The sequence below is a fragment of the Castor canadensis genome, chromosome 15 (assembly GCF_047511655.1).
Source record: "Castor canadensis chromosome 15, mCasCan1.hap1v2, whole genome shotgun sequence".
Taxonomy (NCBI): domain Eukaryota; kingdom Metazoa; phylum Chordata; class Mammalia; order Rodentia; family Castoridae; genus Castor; species Castor canadensis.
Genome location: NC_133400.1, coordinates 73439386 through 73463176, shown reverse-complemented (window position 1 = coordinate 73463176; position 23791 = coordinate 73439386). Strand labels below are relative to the sequence as shown.

At 38.8% G+C, this 23791-nt stretch overlaps 1 protein-coding gene and 1 pseudogene across 13 annotated transcripts in view; both read left to right on the top strand.

Annotated features, from left to right (window-relative positions):
• Positions 1–23791, top strand: part of Kiaa1217 (KIAA1217 ortholog) — a 444456-nt gene that overhangs the window by 57543 nt on the left and 363122 nt on the right. The window contains exon 2 of one of the 13 annotated variants that reach the window (XM_074056511.1): positions 3092–3156. The exons of 11 other annotated variants lie outside the window; for them this stretch is intronic. The gene's annotated coding sequence lies outside the window, so the exon portion shown is untranslated. Of the gene's footprint in view, positions 1–3091; positions 3157–23791 lie in introns of those variants that run through there. One more of the 13 variants, XM_074056509.1, reaches the window with a different exon arrangement.
• On the top strand, positions 19509–23466 carry LOC109675954 (geranylgeranyl pyrophosphate synthase-like; annotated as a pseudogene).

The window sequence follows — 23791 nt, the reverse complement described above, 5'->3', positions numbered from 1 at the left end:
TTTACTGTCCTACAGCATGTATTTTTAAAGTACAATTTACTACAGCATCTCCTGTTACAAAAATGTATTAATAGATGACAAATAGTGGTAAGCTGGTTGTAAACAAATATTCAAGACAAAAGACATAATAAATCGATGAGCAAGCGAATAAAGATATACATTTAGGAATTTGAAGGTCGAAGTCCTTGGGTACTTAGTAACAATTTCCTTGTGTATATATAATTCTTAGTCTCAGTTATGGGATGGTTAAAGCTAATTTGTGACTTTTATTATATCATTGATTCAATGATTTATTGAATATCCTTAGGGCGTCACTTTTGAGGTGGTTCTTGATTACAGGTGAGAACAAAACACTACCTGCAGGGTGAATTGGTACATAGTTTGAAGATGGTATCCAAGGAGGAAAAAAATTAAATTCAGAAAAACTATCTTCTCACAAATTCAGATTAATAAACATTCAAAAATAGAATGGATGTTGGATCATCTTATCTGACCACTTTGTGTAGGAGGAAATTGAAGCCAGTGTGGCAAAATGATTTATGTAATATCACTAATTAGCTACAGAACTAAGATGAGAATTCTAGCCTTTGGCCTCCAAGTGCAACAGTTTTTTTTTTTAACTTTTTAGTTCTTATCTCTTAAAAATATATTGTTTTTACAATGATTAAAAGATAATGAAGAAATTTGCCCACATAATCTGACCAATCACGTTGTTCTTTTAAATATTTTATTATAAAATATCTCAAATATAAAAAAAATCATGTAAACCATCCACCAAAATTAAATGTTATTTTGTCTTGAGTTCAGATAATTTGTAAAATAAAATGAAGCTCATTACAAATATAGCTAAGGTACTACCTTTTTCCCTTCCCCCTTTCCAAGATAATTATTATTCTGAAATAGCTGTGTATCATTCCTATGTATATTTCTATATTTTAAAAATGTTTTATCATTAACAATTATTGATGGAATAATATTGAAAAATACACTTCACAGCAAGATATCAACCTGAGAGCCAGACTATAAAATATATACCACATCCTTCTTTAAAATATTTTGAATTTTTTACAAAGAGCCCTTATGACAATGGCCACTTACACCCTACTTATATTCACATAACAGCAACAGAGATCCGAGGGATAGCATCCAAAACTGAGCGCCCCAAGGAGGACAGAGACCACAGAAGAACAGTGTATCAAGAAAGCACTCTTAAGAGCAATATGAAGAAACAGACAAAAATCTCACCACAAAATTGAACCTGAGTGACATAAATTGATAAAGTATTTTACTTTTTTTTCCTTTTTGCTCTTTGGCCTAATTTTGTTATGTTCACTTTTACATGTGTTTATGGGTTAGATAAAAACATGGATTTATCTGTATGTGGTTATATTATTGTTTTGTGCTCAAATTTTAAAATATAAAAAGTATTGTCCGTCTTCTTTTGTAACTATTTTTAAGTTCAGCATCATTTGGGGTATGTATCCAGGTTGATACCTCAGTACCTAGTCCATCTATTTTAACTTCAGGATAATATAGGTTGCATAAATCCCTCAAGGTTGATTTATCCATTTTCCTACTAAGAGAAATTTTGTAGCCCTGCCATTTGGATATTGCAACCAGGCTGCAGTGATCACATATATGTCTTCTTACACATGTGATAAAATTTGCTGAAGGGAGTTACATGAAAGTAGAATTATTGGGTCATAGAACATGTTGCTAACTCGCCCTATAAACCGTAATGATTTATTCAACTGTGAACTGTGTTGAGCAGTTGTTCCAACTCTAGCAGCAGGTAAGAATCACTTAGAATGCTTTCAAAAATTACCAATGTCCAAGTCTAGCCCTAAACCAATTAAATTAGAGTCTCTGAGGATTGAACCTGAAAATGGTGTTTGTTTTACAGCCCCTCAGATGATGCTAATGCATAGTTGATTGGCTTTTCTGTTTCCTGTGGCTTTTCCAATACATGGTGTTATCAGACATTCTTTTTGCTAATCTTTTAGGAGTGAGGACTTTCTGATTAGTGGTGAATCTGAATATACTTGTACAGGGTTATTGGGCGTGCCAAGGACTTTCATTGTTCCCCCGACATGGGTTAATAAGGATATCATGATTCCTTTGAAAAGTTTTATAGTTACTTTTACTCAATGAAGTATATATTTATATGCTTATAAATATGTATTTCTGTGCAGTTTGTTTATCCAGTTTTATCTATTTTTGTATGAACACAATTGCCTCCAGTACTATTTATTAATTACTCTGCCTTGTTTCCAACCACATTTAACTTATTAGTTTTTAAAGTTTGTAACTATTTTCAATTTTCTACGTAATCACTATGTATGAATACCAGTTCTGTTTACTCTTTTGCAATATTTATATTTTGATCATTTCTTCTTCCTCTCTTGACCAATGTTTAAAGTATTGGTACCAGGCACCTTGTCTTTGCTAATATAATTTATATGAAATGCCTCTGACTTTTCACCATAAAGTATGGTATTTTCTTGGGGTTTTAGTATATGATATCTTTACCCTGATAAGAAAGCTTCCTTCTTTTCCTCATTTACAGCAATGCTTTATCAAGAACATGTTTTGAGTTTTATCAAATGCTTCCTCTGTTTACTGAGATGAACTTATGGCTGTTCTCTTTTGATGTGTTAATTGGTAAATTATATTAACAAATTTTCTAAAGTTAAATCATTCTTCTATTTTAGGATAAACCTTACTTGATCATAATTTTTTAAAGTATTTGTTCTAAATTTAGTTTGCTTGTTCTAAATTTAGTTTGCTAATATTGTATTTAGAATTTTAATATTCATAAATGAAACTGGCCTGTAATTTTTCTTGCTCATTTTATGTTGTTTATCCTCTCTCAAAAAATGAAAGCTTATCAGTTTATTCTTCTATCAATTTATTAAGAGTTATTCTCATTTTAAAAATTGGTGAAGTTTGCCTAAAAGAATTCTAGGTCTGGTGAGTTTGTGTAGGTTTTGAATAGACTTTAGTAATTTAGTTTCTTTCATTATTGATCAATTCAAGTTTTCTATATTTCCTAAGTTATTATAAGGATATTTGTGTTTTTGTTTTTTTGCAGCACTAGGTATTGAACCAGGACTTGTCCTTGCTAGGGAAGCGCTCTACCACTTGAACTATGCAGTTGTAAGTTACATTATAATGAATTAACTATTTTGCTAGATTTTTCAAATGAATTAACATAAAATTTTTCCTAATATTTTCCTATTAAGGATCTCTGCCTTATCTGTCATTATTACATTTTTTTCATACTGATTACAGTCATTTCAGTTTTTCTTTCTCTCTCTTTTTAAATCACTCTTGCAAGTATTTGATTAGTTTTGTTTCAGGAAAACAATTTTTAGTTTTCAACTGTCAGTGCATAGCAAGTACCCTCAACAACCAGACAAAAGTTTAGTTGCGAATATTATTCTATACCCACTTATTGTCTCTCATCTCTTTAAGATACTCCTCTGCTCTCTGTAAATTATATTTGCTGTTGAGGAATCTACATTGGCTAATCGTTACACCTTGACAGGTAGTTGGTCTTTTCTATTGCTTTGAAGATCTGTTCTGTTTTTGCTCTTCAGCACTTTCTATAACTTATTTTATATTTCTCTTCTCTTGATTTCTTCTTAACTCAGGGAAATTATATGTTTGATCAATTGTGGGAAATAGACAGACATATATCTTTGAATATTGCCACTTCAAAATCCTGCCTTCTTTCAAAAAGTCTTATTAGACATGTTAAATTGTTTTGTTCATCTTATGCTTACTGCCTTACCCCTTCGTCTCACTGTGCTGCTTTCTGAGTTATTTCCTAAATCTGTCTTTCAGACCATTGGTTATGTCTTCAGCTGTGTCTAAACAGCTCTTTCACCAATTCATCTTTCATTCAGTTACTACAGTTTTTGTTGCCAAGCCTATTTTTTTAGCACTGTATTTTTCCTTTCTTGCAGTTTATATTCTATCAGGTTTTTTTGTTGTTGTTGTTTTATTTTGGGGTTTTTTTTGTTTTGTCTTTTTGGTGGTACTGGGCTTTGAACTCAGGGCTTTGTGCTTGCTAGATAGGCACTCTACTACTGGAGCCATGCCTCCAACCCTTTTTGCTCTGATTATTTTTGACATAGTGTCTCACTTTTTGTCCAGGCTGACCTGAACTGCAATCCTCCTATTTTAGGCTTCCTGCCATCACTGGGATGACAGGTGTGCACCACTGCTCCCAGCCATTGGTGAGGTAGACTGTCACAAAATTTTTTGCCTGGACTGGCCTGGAACTGTGATCCCCTTGATCTTAGCCTTTCAAGTAGCTAGGATTGCAGGTATGAGCCACCCGTGTCCAACTATTTTATTAATTTATCTGAAGTTCCTAGAATTCAAATTCTTCTATTAATTGTGTGTGATGATATGATTCTTTTCATGGTAAATTGTGTCTCCATGTGATGGAAAATGTGGAGTTATAAATTCATCTTCAATGGGGAATACTGTGTAAAAATATGTAGCCGAGTAGATATAGCCAGCCCTTTTTAGACACGTTGCATTTGTTACTGACTCTTACCCTATGTGAAATATTAGGCTATTTTTCTTGATTCAGGTTTCCTGGACACACACATAGCCCTGGGTATAAGTTCTGAGTGAGTACTGCCTTTTCTTTCACTTGGCACCGAGATAGAAACAGATGGGCATCAGTGTTGTATCCCTTTGCTGGGACACTTTTGGCTGTCCCCACTCCTATATAATCCTTAAGTCCTAGGTTATTGAGACCTATAAGTTTTTTTATTGCAAACCAGTGTCTGTCTGTTTGTTTGTTTCCTTACAACGCTGCTGCTCTTTAGATCTCTGGATCTAACAGTGGGATCTATCTCTGACTGTCTATCTCTCTCTCTTTCTCTCTTTGTCCCTCTTTGTCTCTCTCTGTCTCTGTCTCTCATACTTTTTGTAATCTCATAATCTCAGTAACACATATGAAAGAAGAATATCTTTTTATCTGTTATTTCTGAGTGTTTGTAGTGGAAACATTTCCAGGTTTTCTTGAGGAAAAAATGCAGAACAAGAAATTCTACTTTGACTTCTTTTTGACATGAAAAGAAAGATCTAAGGATCTCACACATCATATTCTCCATGCAAAATTTTCTTGCTATCTTCTGTAGAAATGTAGCCTGTCCAAAATTCAACTTGAAGATTATTAAACTAATGTAACCCTGAAGTATTTTGTATTGCTACAAAACCTCTGAGGAGGTATGCTCCTTTGAACTTCTACAATGAATGTGGCCACAGCCTGCTGTGCTGAAAATGATGGGGTGGGGCTTGGGGAAGGGCTGCGTCCTATTTTTAGAAAATTGTCAGGGAGTGTACTGTAGGGGAACAAATAATACTTTCCAAAACAGTGCAAATGTTTTTGCTTTGTTTATTGAGCGAGTAAGACATGTTTTTAAGAAGTTATAATGAAACGCCCTTTCTAGCCTAGAATTTTATGATTTCTCTACTACCTTGAGAAATTTTCCTGACAGATCTTTTTATAGACTGCATACAGCTTTGAAACCAAATCCTAGGTATGAAAGTTGTTCAATCTTCTCAAAATATGCCCCATTTTTACCACTCACCAAGCTTCCCAACGAGTCCATAGGAATGAAGGAAATCGTGTGCACATCTATGTCTTCTGCGGTAAATGCATCGCAGGTCTGATGATACATTTCATAGTCTTCATGACATGTTAAGATTATTAATCCACCAATTACTCTGCTATTAATAAAATTTGCTTGTTATTAGCCAACAAAATAATTGGTGGATTAAAAAAGAACACTAATTATTGAATACTGCCTAGACTTGACATATTTCACAATATATACCATTGGACGCTTTTATTACTTCCATTGAACATGCTGTAATTTTGAGACATTTTCCAACTTAGTAAAAATTCAGTAATAAGACACAATTGAAATAAAAACAAAGATTCAAGCCAGGCGACTGTGGCTCACACCTGTAATCCTAGCTTCTTGGGAGGTTGAGGTCTGAAGGATCACGGTTTGAAGCCAGCTTGGGGAAATAGTTTACAAAACCCCCAACTCCAAAATAATAAGAGCAAAATGGACTGGAGGTGTGGCTCAAGAAGATTCATATAAAAACTAGCAAATATTCTTTCAACACTCAGTAACCAGTTATTTCTGAAGCTTCAGCATATTATTTGAGATTAAATATCTAAAACAAATCATTACAAAAATAAATTCATCTCTCTGCTGAATTTTGTTCTGTGTTAGAATTGAGGTAGAGTCTCTTGTTGCCAGCATGAGAAGAGGAAAGAGGCCAAAGTCTTTTTATTTTCTTAATTAAGAATTACCATTTCAAGCCCTTGCCAGTGCTTACAAAAGCAATAATCCTCCCCAAACAGTTGTTACTCTAGATCCTAAATTGTGTGCCGGAATATTAACCTCAACTTGACCTCACATGGTTCCAAGGGAGGGAAACAAAGGTCAATAATCATTTCTAGAAAATTATCAAGCATGGACTGCACCCTGGATTATGTAACTTGCTTGAAAAATAATTAGAATGCATGTGTCATTTTAAATAACTGAGATCAGCAAGGCTAATGAAAATGTTTAAATCCTTATCCATTGGAATGGAAAGGACTGACTCCAGAAGGGCTGACCTCAAAGTTTTTGTGCTGGTCCTGCTGATCCTGTCTGCGGATGCACATGACATTACTGATGTGTGGCTTGGCATGTCATGGAGACTCAGTCATCCATGTAGTACATGGAAGGGGCTTCTTGGCCTCTATGTGTGCTGTGGCACATTCCTTTAGTTCTCTAACAAAGCTTTTCATTGATGACTGTGACTAATGAGCATAAAGTCTTAGCAGACATTGTCTTCTGCTACCTGTTAAGATGAGCTCCAAGTTCAAGGTTTACCATGCTTGAACTAGGAGAAGCCATAGCTTCGTTTTCATAAACCAGCATAAATCATTCCTAGCTGAATTCCACCACACTTTTAATGGTGCTGCTTACATTGGCCATTAAAGGGCAGGTAGTTGTTTCCAGAAAATTCCAATTAGCTATTTTAGCTAAAGTGCAGACTGAGAATAGTTCCCCAGGCACAGAAAGCATGCCCTCTTTGTGTAGGGTAGCCCTGCTATTCTGCCCGAGGTCATTTAAATGAAGTAAGTGCTAGAGGTAGACCATAATGAGCTGGTGAGAAAGAAGCCAAAACACCTACTATGTACAGAAAATGCTGCTGCACATCATTCCACCCTGAGATTTTTGCTATTTGGGGGTTTTAGTTTATGCTTTCAATTATGTGCTTTGTGCAGTGTAATAGGGAAGTAAGTGCACATAACAAAGAAGATGCAAGACAGAGAACTTAGGCATTTATTTTATACTTAGTCAGGACATTAGATAAATATGATCATTAAATTTGGTGAGTTTCCAAGGCTGTGGGGAAGAGATGTGCTCCTTCTTAAGCCCTCAACATTAATGTTTGAAAGGACGTTAGTAGGATTCACTGGACCAGTGGTGTAGTATAGACTTCATCATCTGAGTGGTGCGAACATGATGACATCTTCAGTAAAAATAATTTAAGTGTCTTTGAAATATATAACATCAATTTTTAGTTCTAAAACTATTATATTTCATAACCTGTAGGACTTTTCCTCATTCCCACTGTCCATCATGGTTTTGAACCACCATCTTTCTACCTTGTGACTCTACCGTCTCCTTGTTCTATGTATCTGTATCATAGAACAGATCATCTACTTATCTATCTCACTTCACAACTTCCTTTTACCAATGCTTGGAAATTTGATCTCAACTTCCTTTCGTCCTTTCCAGATTGACCATCTAGCCCTTGGTTTCTACTTTTGTGACATTTCATTGGCTCACTATTTTTTCTATTTTACTTTTTCTAATATTGTTGTACTGGGGGTACAATGTGACATTTACAAAAGTTCTTGCAATATGTTATAGTTGAATTCGCCCCTCCATCATTCCCCATTCACCTCCTTCATTCATTTATTCATTGGCTCATTATTGCTCTAAGATTCGTGATCTGAGGCCTATGTGTTTCTCAGAATCAAGGTCCAGATGCATGATCACAGACCTCCTGCATCTGCCCACATACCCTGCTCCATGTCACCCTTGACTCCACTGCCTCCTCCTCCACTTTAAAAAGACTGATATCCTTAGTGTCTACAGCCGTGTTGGAAACTCATTAATAAGTCTCTTCTGCCATCTGTTACAGAAAAAAAGTTTCTGTTCATATCCCCTCCTCTCTCAGTGTGTGTGAGTGATAACTTCCTACACTGGGGCCTTTGTGAAGTTTAACTAGCTCCAAAGCTATAACTTGAGCAGCTCTCGTTTCCTATGGAAAATCGTGATTGGCAGCCGTTGAGACAGCAGTGTTTCATTATTCTCCTGGAGCTGGATTACAGGCTATTTCAAGGCAGTAATCTGTGTCCCATAGCATCCTGTGTGAATCCATGACTCCTCAATTTGCATAATCTTTATGATAGCAGGTAATGGTGGTGGTGGTATCCTATGCAAAATGAACTTCTAGAAAACATGTGCCTAGAACATGGAGCTGGGAGACTACAACAGAGTTCCTGCACTACACTTTAAGAACTGAAAACTATACAAAAATAAATATCTACTGAACCATCCAAAACAGGTGCTTATAAAAATCAGAACAGCTGGATGGAGCATGGTGATGCACTACTGTAATCCCAGCTACACATGAGGCAAAAGGTAGGAAGATCATGGTTTCAGGCCAGCCTGTGAAAAAACATGAAACCTTATCAGAAAAAATTGCTAAATGAAAAAGTGGAGAGATGGCTCAAGTGGTAGAGCACCACACTAGCAAGCTTGAAGCCCTGAGTTCAAACCCTACTACCACCAAAAAATTAATAAGTAAACACATCAGAACAATACCCACTGCAATTAATTTTTCATCCACCTTGTAACTAGGTTATAATAAGCTCTCAATAATATTATTAAATTGATTGTCATTGGAATAGATTTTCTTTGGAAGTCCTGGGGTTTGAATTTAGGTTTGCACTTGTTCGGCAGTTCTACCACTTGAACCACACCCCCAGCCCTGTAATACATTTTCAATCCCTTGTGGTTAGTCACCACCATTAACTTTTCCAGCAACTTCTGTGTAAAATGCCCTGCTGTTTTGTGGTTACCTCAAGATTCCAAAGGACATTATAAATCAATGCAGTCATTGGTGGACATGACTCTTTCAACTGAGTCCTTTAATCTAGGGGTATAAGCCTCTATCTTCCCTTTGCTTAAAATATTTTAAAAATTAGATGGTCATGACTGGTGAAACAGTGATAAAATTTCTTCCTCATAGAGGAACAGAATGCATGCCTTTAATTAGCATGGGAGTGATTTAGCTAAAATACAAAGAGTGTTAGAGTTCAAGCTGAGGCATGCCTGTAATTCCGTCTACTCAGGCAGCAGAGGCAGGAGGATGGAAAGATGAGGACAGCCCACGCAAAGTTAGGAAAATATAGCTCAAAAGCAAAATAGAAAAACATGAGGTTTGAGGGTGTGGCTCAAGTGGTAGTATGCCACACGAGAGAGGCACTGGGTTCAAATCCTCAGTACTGAGAAAAATAGAGCCCAGTGTTATTGAATATGGAAACAGATAGTAGTGGGAGACATGAAATTGTTTTCCTTATGTTTTACTAAAAACAGGACTAAATAGTGAGATTCAAGGTGGTTTTGGAGATACTTTTAAGCTTGCTAGACCTAGGATTTTGTGCTTACCAGTAAGCATTTTTCAGCTCTCTGAGTACTGGGTGTTTATTTTAAACTTGGGAACACTGAAACAAATATGTTCAAAATTCAGCCTTGACGTTGACACATCATCTCTTTCACCAGCAACATTTACCAGTTCTGTGTTACTTACAGGCCAATGGCCTGTTATGGTGAAAACCTGAGAAGGATGGCAGAATGAACACAATATAGAGAACACATTTTCGCAGAAATAATGGTTCCAAATGCTGTCATTTAATTTGCAGTGTTGAATGAACTTGTCTTTTTCCTACTCCAGAAAATACAGCCTACTGCATCCTGTTGTGCAGCCCCATAGACAAGCAGCCAGGTCCCTGAGTTAGCATTCCATAATCGCGCTCCCTCCCCACTTTCATATCAGTGATCATTTTTAATTAAAAATGAATTTTAAGCCTACAGGCCTGAGAAAATGATGGAATTGCTCTATAGTTCTTTGAGCTAAAAATGCAATCACATAACCTAAAAAGAGCAATGAGATTTCTATTTTAGGTGTGGACATGTGAATTGTCACAGAAGAGAATAGATAAAACTGGGCATGGTAGCACCTACCTGTAAACCCAGATACTCAGTAGGCAGAGGCAGGAGGAGGATTGTGAGTTCAAGGCTAACCAGGCAAAGTTGTCAAGACTCTCTCTTAAAATCTAAATAGGAAAACAAAAGGGCCGGGTGGTGGAGCACTTGCCCAGTACTGGAAAAAAAAAAAAAGCAGATAATATGACTTAAAACTTACGGAAAAATACGTGTGACATTTTTCTCAGGAGAACTAATAAAAAGAAGGGTCCTGAGAGAGTGTGCTTAGCTTGCGTTTGGAAGTACATTAGAATCTAGCCTTCTGTTCTACCAAGTGTTATGGATGGGATCTGAAGTAGAGATCCAAAAGTTCAGTGTTGAAGGCTTGGTCCCCAGTGCAGTGTTCAGAGGAGGGGCCCTGGGGATGTGCTTGGATCCAGAGGGCTCTGAGTTCGTCAATGGACTAACCGGTTGATGGATTTCTAATTTGATGGCATGTGGGGGAGGTGGTGTGAACTGTAGGGAGTGTCTCTTATCTCCAGCCCCTTTCTTGCTTTCTTTTCCTTTCTGGCCACCGTCAGGTGGGCATCCTTCTTTGCCACATGCTTCTGCCATGTTGGACTGCCTCAATATAGGCCCAAAAGCAAGGCAACCATGGGCCAAAAGTTCTGAAACCATGAGTGGTGTTAAACCTTTCTTCCTTTAAGTTGATTTTCTCTGGTATTTTGTCACAACAGAAAGCTGACTAATGAGTATGACATCAAGCAGAGGTGTAATAACAGTCTCCACATCTCAGAGGTTTGGCACTGTAAAGGTGTGGTTATTACCCACAACATCGCCCGGCGGTATGAGGAGACAGCATGAGGCTCTGAACTAAGCTGTCATTTAGGGACCCATGCTAAGTACAATGAGTGGCTGTGCTATTTCTAGTACCTCTTCCTTCTCTGCATTCAGCCCACCAGTGGGAGAAAATCATGGCGGTCTCTCCAGGAGGTCTTCTGGGGCCAGACTTGAAAGTGGCTTTTGTCACTTCTGTCCTCATTCCACTGGCTATAACTCAATTACCCAGCCCCACCTACCTGCAAGGGAGGTTGGGAGATGTAGCCTGGCTGCCTGTAAGACAAAAGAAGAAATAGGTTATGATAAACACAGCAGTCTCTGTCACATCAAGTTTGAATTGGGGTTAATTAGTAGTGTATACAAATAGCCCGTGGTTGGTCCTGAATGATAGTAGCTATAAGAAAACACAAGGCGGAGTGTGGCCTTTTCAGAGAGATTTAGCTATGAATTGCCTATTAGGGAGAGAACTGTAAGGATCAAAGGCAAATCAGACACTGTCTCTGACGTCAGACAGTAGGTAGTCTTTAAAAGGGAGATTCTCTACGCAGCTATTCCCTAGCTGTGTAACAGGGTGTTAAATTGGAAATTCCTGCTGAATATTCTAACTTTACTACATGTGGAATTCCAAAGTCAGGTACCAGATCAAGGTGCCAATTTTCAAAGAAAAATCAAGAATGGGTTCTATAAAGTAAAACTCTCTCAGCACAAAGTAGATATTAAAGTCCCCCAAGAGTGAAAGTTGAGAGAGAATCTTATGAAGAAGATTTATATTTTTTTAATGCTATGTTTTCCACTGCTGTTCCTATGGAGGAAGGCTGGAGGCTGTTTGCCACTTTGTCTAAATTCTAGTATGACTGATTCAATAGTATCTTTACAAGAACTTGACACTGACCCATAGGGTTAGAAGAGGGGAGACCTGGATTGATGATTCAAAACTGAAAAATCTGGAGACGAATGCCTCATGACTGACTAGTTGTTCAGATGGCATGACCAAAGGAAAGCTGTTGCTGGGTTAAACCAACCTGCCCCTCAAAGCTTGTTCCCTAAAAGGATGAGGATGCATACAATATGGCGGCCTAGAGGGCTGGTGGAACCTCAGCAGAGAAGAGCTGGAGGTGGACCACTGGATTCCTAGGGGGGTGAGAAAGAAGCAACCAGTAGGTCTCCAGCTGCATCACTTGAATCCACATATGAGAAGAGCAGGAGGGTGTGAAGGGTCATAGAGAGAAAGGATCAGCTTTAAAGACTGGCCACACTCTTTGACGATTCCATTAGTCAAAAAAGATCTGCCCCTCCTATCTTTTTTCCTGACAGCACTGAAGATAGAGGTTTGTCAGATGCAGCAGTTAGGGAGTAAAGGAAGACAGAAATAAGAAAGATGGAGGAGGGCCAAACCTGCTCTTTATATTGAAGATAGAAGCTTGCCTGTAGATAGCTTCACTACAACATGGTAAAGAAGTGGTACCTTTGAGTGACAACCCAAGGGCTGATGAGTTTTGAGCTAGGTGTTCTAATTTCTGGATTGAGGCTGTGTTTTGTAACCCACTATGGACATGAATCTTTTTTTTAAAGAAAGAGTGATCAGAAAATCATGATTTTTGCCTGTTTTCATTGAGGGCAAAGGAAGGGCTAACTCCTTAGATCAGGTTTAGAGGGACAGTAACAAAGGGGGAATATCTTTTCACAAGATCCTATCTGAAAAATAAATTATGAAAACAGACTGGGGCATGGCTTGCGTGGTAGAGTATGTAAGAGTTCAAGCGCTAGTAACACACACACACACAAAAGATCTTTTATAACTATAGCTATAACCAATATAGCTGATATATTCAACATGCCATTTACATTTGAATTTTGTGAGGCACCCCAGGAGAAGGACAAATAATGTATTCTGAGAAGTCAAGAAAGAGTGTTTGCTTCTATCTGGAGGGGAAGTGTATGTAAGGAAAGGCTCTTGGTGAAGGTACAGTACCAGTCCTAAAAGATAAAGGACTTTGGCTGTGCAGAGATTTGCAACAGGCTGGGGAGGACAGGTGGCTGATGGAGCACTGTTCAAGTCATTTCTAGCAGAGCAAGACTCAAGGAGACAGAAACACATCACAGATGCATAAAGAATAGCAATTAGTTCCATTTGGCTGGAGCCAGGCATGGGGCAATAATCGAAAAGAAGAGGCAAGTGTAGGCTCCCAGCTGGGGCAAAAGGCATAAGGCCTGCTCGGAACCCCAGCAGGATGTCTGCAGAAAAGGCAAGGCATCGAAGAGCAGGCAGGTAACGGGGCAAAGAGAAAACCCTTGGAGTTGGGTTGACCTTCACAGTAGGTAGCCAAATGTCTACCTTACAGTGCCCAATGAGGTGTGGAGCATTAATTTTTGTTTGCACCAGGCTGGTATCCACAAAAAGGGCTAATGTGATAAGTAGTGACTGAAAACAAGGAGTTGCAGGCAGTGGGATGGGAAATTCAGGAGGCTGTGCTCATAGGTGTGTTCTGCCTTGGAAGTCAAATGTATCTAGAGAGGAAAAGCTGCTTTTCAGAGAGATAGCTGTAATATTCTGTGTCCTCAAGTAAGTAACATGACTTCCCAAGGCCTCAGTTTCCTCATCTGTAAAACGGTGAGAATAATAAAGAATAATATAGTAAAACAACCCTCACACAGGTCATCCGGCAAGCCTCCAGTTTGGGGACCAAGGAAAGCTAACTTGCTTTTCTTTCATTGAAGGGAAAAGGGGATGGAAATTCTAACCAGGCTGAAGTTCAAGTTATGTTTCCTGTCTCAGAAAGGCATATAGAAGAAACTGAGGAAGTCAAAGCAGATGCTTTTTCCAGGATGAAGTAGGAGTTAGGGAAGGGCTTTAGGTCAGTGGGTCTAAGATTCTCTGATGACTGAATTTAAGGCACAAAGCACCGACCATAGGTGGGAGTCTGAGTCGGTTGGCCTGGGCAGGACTGCCTTGGGGACTGGATGCGACACAATTTCCAGGTCATGACTCCTCTGTCTCTAAAGTGCCCAGAGAGGCAGAAGTAAAATGGATAATGGGGAGGAGGTACCTAAGTCAAAAAGGGTCTATGCTATCACAGAAACTAGAGAAGGGGACAAACCCAAGAGCTCACATATCATCTATGCAGTGATGAGAACTGGCAAAGGGATGGGTGGAGGCAACCCAGGCAGTGAAAACAGCATCGACTGGGTCCTGAAGGCAGACAGGAATGGTAAGAGACAGGCCTTGGTTTCTCTATCCATCAAATGGAAGACAGCTTTGCTCACTACTACAACATCAAGTCACACTCTACCCATCACATGGGCTTCAAGAAGTGCCATCTCACATACCCATAAGCTTGGATCTGAAATCTCATCTGTCGAAAATTCAGCCAAACATGAAAGTGGATAGTCAGTAGAGACACTATTCCAAAGTGTCTATAACATCACATTGAGAACATGAGGCAGAAATCCACTCCATTTTCTTCATCTACAGTGGATACAGTTTCTGACTAATAATGGCTCGAGTTTACAGTGGTGCAAAAATTGTGTGCATTTGGCGTTTGACATTTTTTCCTTTTTTACTCTTTCTTTCCTTCATTCCTCCCTTCCTTCCTCCCTTCTTCCTTCTCCTCCTCCTCCTCCTTCTCTGTCCCTCTTTTTTCCTTTCTCTCTTTCTCTTTTTCTCTTTTCTTCCTTCCCACCTCCCTCCCTCCCTTCCATCCTTTCTCTCCCTCCCTCCCTTCCTCCTCCTCCTCCTCCTTCTTCTTCTTTCTCTTTCTCCCTCTCTCTTCTTCTTTCTTTCTTTCAATAAAAATTGAACCCAGGACTTCACATACATTAGGCAGATGCTCTACCACTGAGCCACACCCCCAGCTTCCGATCCTTCCAATTTTGAACTTGGATCTTTTCCTGTGCTAGTGCTCTGTGACCCAATCTTGATGCTGGGGTAGCAGTGTCCATGAGTTGCAGCTCCGGATCAGCCACAAGATCACAGGGGTGGCAAACAGTATAGTGTGTTACTAAGCTACAGTTGTTTGGTCAGCTGAGCAGCTATGCATTTTGGACAAAGAATGTTAGCTCCATCAGACTGTAACTCTGGTAATCCCACTGTAAATCAAGAGGCATTGGTGTGTATGTAGTTTTAGACACAGCATTCTCATTTGTTTGTTTGGTGGTACTGGGATTTGAACTCAGCGTTTCACTCTTGCTAGGCGGGTGCTCTACCACTTGACCTGAAGCCCCCAGCCCTTTTTGCTTGGGCAATTTTTGAGAGAGGGTCTTACTTTATGCCCAGGCTGGTCTAGTCCACAGTCCTCCTATATGTGCTTCCCAGAATAGCTGGAATAACAGGCATGCACCATTACACCCAGATTTTTCTGTTGAGATGGGGGTCTCACAAACTTTTTGCCTAGGCTGGACTGGAACTGAGACTCTCCCAATCTCAGCCTCCTAAGTAGCTAGGACTACATGTGTGAGCCACCAGTGCCCAGATGGACGCAGTTTTAATACAGTTGACATTCTGGCTACTCTTCCCAGAAAACTAAAGTTGCAAATAAAGAAGGGTCTGTAAAGATTCATGTATGTGAATAGACACATGCAAGAGTGAAGAGCCCCCTGTAAGAAGGAGCTAAAGTGAGTTTAGGAATTGTTTTGAAAGTAGCAGTGTGGCCCCATTCTGTGCAGAAACAGCATCTGCATTCCATGTGCTTTGGGGATCTCCTCATATTTTTGCAGTGGTTTCTGGAACCTGCAGGCATGATCAGTAATTGATGTTTGCAGGATAGTTCTGAGTCATCAAGAAATTGATAAGCCGTGTCCAGAAGAGACAGGGCAGGGCAACAGAATAGATTTTTTAAAGTTCTGTTCAAAATTCTACAATTTTAACAGTTGAGGCTTTTCAAGGGTGTATGTACTCATTATACAAACATTCACTTTTCTAAGATTTGCCTTAGATAGTTCAGTTATTCTTACTAGAGTAACGGGACTATAAACTATGAAGAATGTTTTGAAGGGGGGCAGGGCAATTACAGCTGAATGTAGTCACATGAAGAGTCTTGAAGGCTGTAAACTTACACCTCTGCTGAAAATATCTTTGCGGCTGATATTAATAGTCTCTACACTCTTTCTTTAGTGAGTTTATAAAAATACAGGGAAAGCACTTCCTTAATTTAAAACCTCAAAGAAAATCCCCAACACCAAAAATAGCATATTCTCAGCCTAGTTCTTCCAGGAAGCAGGCTGAGCATTTAAATAGCTCTGTATCCCAATAGGGAGACCCTGTGTGGCCCTTGAAATTAGCTCAGAGGGTAGCTAAATTGTGCATATTATTCATAAGGCTTGTTCTTTTTTTAAAAAAATAAACAAATACCAATTTTGTTTTTCATTTTGGGGTTTGAACTTAGGGCCTCATGCTTATTGGACAGACACTCTACTGCTTAAGCCCTCCACCAGCCCCAAGTTTGTTCTTTTTGACTGCTTACAAAAACATTAAACTGACCCTAAAGGCCAAAATGGAAACGTTGAAAAGATTTTTTTTCAATGTATCATAATTTCTGGGGTCTAGGTCCAAAACAGAATATCAAATACTGCTTGAATAGTGACCACATCTTTAAAATAAGATAATTCCTTTGAAGTTACAAGCACTCATTTAATATGTAAGATCTAGCATATTTGTTTAAAAGATTCATCACATGAAATTGCGTTTGAGAGAGCACTGACAATTATTAATCCCTTTTTAAAAGTAAAAATGTCATAATCATCGTCAGGTCCCTGAAGGTCCCAGACACTCCGACTTGCCTTCAAGGCTGTTGGCAGAGTCCCTGGTCCTCTCCGCCACGGGCAGCCAAGCATGGCAATGGCTGGGACCCACAGAGACGCAGTGACTGTAAGTGGATGTATTACCACCACTCACAGCCAGCCTGGACCTGCAGCACAGCACCTTGGGCCCCAGGAGAACATCTCCCAGTGGTGGCTCAACACAGAATGACATTTTGCAAATGGCTCTTTCTTCTGCCTCACCTATACCTTTTTGGAAGCTCACACAACACGGGAGCAAACCTGCTTTTCTTGAAACCCTTGCGCCATTAAGGTGGGCCAAGAGCTACAACTTTGTTATGCCAAGACTTGTTTTTTTCAGATGTTATGACCTGAGTTAGTAGTTTTGCATGGATTTTTTAAAAATAAACCTAAATCATTTAATTATATAAGATATTACATTATAAGCCCTTTATAACTCTGCCAGGGTACACCAAGCCTGAACTTGAAAACAGAAAATTAGGGATGTTGTATTTGGAAGGTTTGGTAGCACAGTATCTTATTCATCCTAAAGACGCAACATTAGATGTAATTATCTGTCAATTCCCTTTTTAAGCTGATGTCATGACATTTTATTAAAAGAACGTCTGCTCTACACAGTCTTTAAAAAAAACAAGGGTTTATGTTCCTTCCTATTATTGCTTATACTCTCTCTACAACAAAATTAGAAATAAGGGCAAAATAGTTTCTGCTGGGTATTGAGGGGGGAGAGGGAGGGGGCGGAGTGGGTGGTAAGGGAGGGGGTGGGAGCAGGGGGGAGAAATGAACCAAGCCTTGTATGCACATATGAATAATAAAAGAAAAATGAAAAAAAAAAAGGGTTTAAATCGATGTGTCAGTTCATATCAGCAATTCTTTCAAGTGCACAAATAATTCTGTTGGGATTTTTTTAGGTGCAAAGGACATTGTTTTGTCTTAAGTTATTATGCAGTAAAAAAGTGCACTTAAATATTACATAAATGTTTAAAGCATGAGCACTATGCTCTAAATATATTATGCCTTAAATATTTGTGTAATGTTTAAACAGATGCTTTAAATAACCCTTTAAAGTATAAAAGTAGTATGTTTTAATGTAGATTTTTAAAAGTAGAAACTAAAAGGAGGAATTAAAGATAACTGCTGTTAACATACAGGAGCAAAAGTCTCTTTGTTTGCTCGGTTGGTTGGATTTTGTCATGTACTGGCGTTGAAGTCAGGGCTTCACACTTGCTAGGCAGACACTCTGCTAGTTGAGCCACACCTCCAGTCCAAAAGGCTCTTCTAAACCTTATCCACATGTGGTTCCTTTTGCACTTCTGCCTTATTTTGGTTGTTTTGGCTTTTTGGCATGCATACTACATTGTGTATATACTCAGGGCTTATTTCATACAATTAACTGTTTTCATACTTAATAGTGAGCTATTTGTAGACAATGTTAATGGCTATATAGTTTTTCATAAAATGGGCACTCTATAATTGACTTAGCTAATTTCCTATGGTTTTAAATTTTTATTTCTTCAAATTATATTAAAAAAACACTTCACTACAAATTTACATGTCACCCACCTTCCCATATTTGGAACTGTTTCCTTGATATATGCTCAGAAATAACTTCACTCACCAAAATTATAACTACATTTTCTTTTTTTTGGTGTGACTGGGGTTTAAACTCAGGGCTTCATGCTTGTAAAGCAGGCTCTTTGCCACTTGTGCCACACCTCCAAGTTTATTTTGCTCTGGTTGTTTTGGAGATGGGGGTCTTTTGATGGAAACTGGTCTCAGACTGAGAGCCTCCCCATCTCAGGCTTCCAAGTAGCTAGGATTACAGGTGTGAGCTGATGCTTGTTTTATTTTTTTTCACTTTTTACTATATATTTTGAAGTAACATACAGTAGTAATATGAGGGGATTTCACTGTGATAGTTCCAAACATGCAGTCAGTATCCTGGAACAAGTTCACCCCCTCCATCACCTTTCCATCCCCCCTCTCCCTCTTATCCCCCTTTTCAAACAATGCATGACTACATTTAAAAAAATCTTCTTACATATTGCAAATTCAGTATCTCAAACTTTTTGGTTTTTACTGCTTTGCAGTTTTATAGCAACGGTCTCACTGCCGTGACATTTCATCCCTTTTTATATGAAATACTAAGAAAGCATGTGTATATGTATCTACTGAGTACTTCAGGATGTTGTTTGTGTTTTTGAGACAAGGTCTGCTGTCTATCCCAGGCTGGTCTTGAACTTACAAGCAGGCCTCCTGCCTCAGCCTCCCAAGTGCTGAGATTACAGGCATACACCACCAAACCCCCTGAAATTTTATCCCTTTTTAAGCAAGTATTTGGCACTGTAGAATTATTTCAATGTGTGCTTCTTAATAATGTTGAAAATTCTTCATGTCTACTTTTTTATGAGGAAAAGAAGTATCTTTATATTCTTTATGTCTATTTAGGGTCTGAATGTTTTCTATAAATTTTCATGGCCAATGTATTAATAGTATTAAACTTTGTCCTACATGTGTGAATATTTTATCAAAATAGTCTCTTTTCATTTCATTTTAGTCATCTGTATGAGTTTTTGTACTTTTTAATATAACAAATAATGACTGTCATTATCACTTTTAAGCTGAGAAAAGTCACCTTTTTAGAGATTTAATAAAATTTAGTTCTTGTCCAGATTATTGAGTGCTTCTATTTTTAATATGTATCTATTTGGAACTTAGTTTAGGCATATGTAATGACATGTAATTATAAATTACTCTTTTCCAACTAACTAAGCAATTATTCTAAAACAACTCATTTTGGTCCTCATTTTGTGGAGTTTCATTTCTTACATATTGATTTCTAATACAGGTTTTGTGACTTATCTATGATGTGTTTATCTATGTGTCTTTTTGTGTCAGTGCTGAAATAATATAATTATTGTGCATTGCTATTCTGCCATAGCATTTGCTGGAGTTTATCTGCTTCATTCTTTTTCTTTAGTTTTTGTAGGGGAAGGGGTGGTATGGGGGTTTGAACTCAGAGCCTTGTGCTTGCTAGGCAGGCGTTCTACCACTTGGTTATTTTTGAGATGGATGTCACTTTATGCCCAGGCTGGCCTGGACTGTGATCCTCCTGTTTGTGTTTCTTCATACAGCTCAGGTGATGGGGATGAACCACCATGCTCAGCTTATTGGTTGAGATGGAGTCTCATGAACTTTTTTCCTGAGCTGGCCTCCAAGCGGAATCCTCCCAATCTCTACCTCCTGAGTAGGTCGGATTACAGACTTGAGCCATCATACCTGCCTTCACATTCTTACTCTTTTTCAACTCATTTCTCAATAGATTTTCTTTGGTTAAGACTGTAGGTCTTACAGTTCTTACCTCCCTGGGCTATTACCCTGGCTGTTCCACTGACTAACTCTATGATCTTGAGCAACTTACGTGGTTTATTTTAGACTCGATTTCTCTATCTGTAATTAGAGACTGTAGTAATAATATCCATCTTGTAGGATAATTGTGAGATGATTAACATGAGTTAATGTTTAGATAAGTTATTAATGATAGTGTTTGACACCCAGTAAGTACTCAATGAGCTCATAATTTGTAAACAGTGATTATTTTTCGTCCTTTCCAATCATCGTATCTCATTTCTGTGTCATGTGTTGCTGCGTTGCTCAGAACTTCTAAAACAATATTAAATAATAATAGCAATGCAAGTCCCACTCTGGTAAGAAGGAACGAAGACACCCTGTCTCACTGAACGCAGCTTTGTAAACCCTTGACAGACACATGAGCTTCATTTGAAGATGGAAAGGTCTTCTGGTGTGGAAGATTGGTAGGAGTCACCTTGCTTGTCACCTCCAGCGTTTCCCAGCCTAAGCTCAACAGAGTTCACAGTCAGAAAGTGGACATTGTTGCTGAATGGGACACCCATAGAAGAAGCCCCTTATTTCTGGCTCAAAGGACAAGAAGAGATTGTTCTCTTCTTTTCTCCTCTTTTCTTTTCTTTTCTTTTTGAGACAGGGTCTCACTATGTAGTCTTGAACTCATGGTCCTGCTTCAGCCTCCCAAGTGCTGGGATTACAGGCACGTACTACCCTGGTCAGCTAGAAAGTAGTTTCTTAATACTCTGAAAGAACATTTCTCTCTTTGTCTCTCTGTTTCTCTACATTCTTGCATCCAAACCCACAAATAGACTCATGGTGGAAGTAGCAGCAAAGGAAGAAACTGGAGTTTAAAACTCCTCTCCGGTCAAAGGAGCCATGCTTCAGGGCAAGTCCCTGTTGGTGTTCCTCCTTCTGTCTGTCCTACCACCTAGATCTAGCCACAGCAGTCACAGGAAGTACACCACAGCAGCAGAATAAATTAAGTCTCAGATTTCTTGTAAAGCCTCAAGGAGCTACAAAATACCAAGTCACATGAAATACCAAGTACAGAAAGACAAGGGCTTGGAGAAGTAGCTACTTAAATTGTTATGAACTCCTCCTGGCTTACACCAAATTGTCTGTCTGTGTGTGATTCTGACCTTGACAGCATACATCAATTATTGAGATAAGAACTATGGAAGGGTAACTGTGCAAGTCCCAAAGAGGCTGTAGGACATAGGCTCATGCTGAATGGATGTAAACAGCACTGCAAGCCTTTGAAATTTAAAAGTATGTTGAACGCACAGCCCAAAATATGTTTGCCAGCATGGGTAGCCAGAACCTCACTGAGTTATTTACCGGACAAAGGAAAGAGATGTCAGTCACCGTAAAACCTGAAGAAGGACCAGGTTTTCGTAGCCAGCATTCAAAAGGTCTAGGATGCACTCTAAAAGTTCTCAACATACAAAGAACCAGGGAAATCATGACTTATCAGGCAAAAGACACTCAACAAACAGTAGTGTTGCAATGACACAGATTGGGATTATCTGATGAAGAGTTTATTTTATTTTATTTTGGCAGTACCAAGGTTTGAACTCAGGGCACCATGCTTAGTAGGTAGGTGCTCTACCTCTTGAGCCATGCCCTCAAGCCCTTTTTGCTTTATTTTTCAGATAGAGTCTTCTGCTTTTTGCCAGGGTCAGTCCTCAGACCATAACCCTTCTACCTATGCTTCCTATGTAGCTTGGGATATAAATGTGCACAACCGTGTCCAGCTTAATTGTTGAGACGGGAGTATTGCTAACTTTTTGCCTAGGCTGGCCTCGAACTGCAACCCTCCCATGTCTGCCTTCCAAGTAGCTGGAATTACAAGCACATGACACCACAACTGAGGAAGGGTTTAAAGAGTTTATTATAAAACTATTCCAACAAGAAACAAACTCTTAAACGGATAATAGGAAAATCTCTGAACACCTGAAAATTAAACAAGTTTATACCGATTCAAATCAGACAGAATTTTTAAAATATTTTGAACTGAGCAAAAATGAATATGCTTACTATTTCTGCAATTCAGCTAAAAGAGTGCCTAAAGGGAAATTCTTGAGATTATATGCTTGTATTAGGAAAAAAGAAACAAAAATATAAAAAGAAATGGTGCATTTTCTTAGACAGAGTAATGTGGCATTGCAGGTGGCCAAGGAGGGCAGAAAGTTCTGAGATAAAATAGGGGAGGGAATTTATGTAGGTGAGAAAAGGAACCGAGATCTGAACTACAAAGTGGGAAATTGATGCTGGGTAGTACCTCTCCCAGGCCAGAGGCATGAAGTCTGAGGTCATTGTGGAACCCATCAGCCCTAAAATGTATAAGCCATGGAGAAGACTAAAGGAACAGTCAAAGAATTCTTCTAGAACCCATAAGTACTTACTTCAATTACCAAGTGAACAAGTGAGATGCAAACTTTCATAGGCATTCAAAAGTTCCAGACCAATTACAGATCCTCACTGAAGTGACAGAAATGTCACACCATGCCCATTGACTCATTGATGATAAGGAAGACAACTCAAAACTCCATCGTGGCAGTCCTGTAACACAGAGCATCTGTGGAATTCCATGTGTCATCAATTCTGCCAATGTGTGTAGAATGTGTTCCATCACTTAGAGAAGGTCCCGGGTCTGCTGAAGCCTTTCACTGGCCAGCTGGTGGAGCTCTATGAGGGACAGGCCTAGCTGTTCTCTGGAGGGATAATTACACTTGTCCCACAGAAGAGGAACTGCAAAAGACAAGTGGGCTGTTTGGATTAGCAAGAGGTCTCTAATCACAAAGATTTGAAGTCACTGCTTAATACACTTGGGCTGTCATTCCAAATTACAGCTGATTATGCTAATCTACACTCCAGAGAATACAGTGAAAATGGGATTCCTTATAAAGACTTAACAGAGGGAAAATTCTCATTTCCATGATTCATGTTACTTGGTTAAAGCCTAGAAAAAAAAAGACAGAACATCTTGTGCTGGAGAATGGAAACTATGGATATTAAAAATACTGTGTTAGTATCTTGAATATTCTTTTGAATACACTCAGAATACTATCAGAGAACTTGAATCTAGAGCCTGTAAATGAATTGAGGCACATAATGGGAATCTACAACCAGTAACCCTACTAAAGCACTTGTGATGCTCAAAGAAGAAAATGAGTAATTTAAGTCATTCTTGATGGGACCCGATGGCTTCTTTTTTTTTTTTTTAATTTTTATTTTATTCATATGTGCATACAATGTTTGGGTCATTTCTCCCCCCTTCCCCCCACCCTCTCCCTTCCCCCACCCACCTCCGCTCTCTCCCTTACCCCCCTTACCCCTCTCTACCCGGCAGAAACTGTTTTGCCCTTATCTCTAATTTTGTTGAAGAGAGAGTATAAGCAATAATAGGAAGGAACAAGGGTTTTTGCTGGTTGAGATAAGGATAGCTATACAGGGAGTTGACTCACATTGATTTCCTATACATATGTGTTACCTTCTAAGTT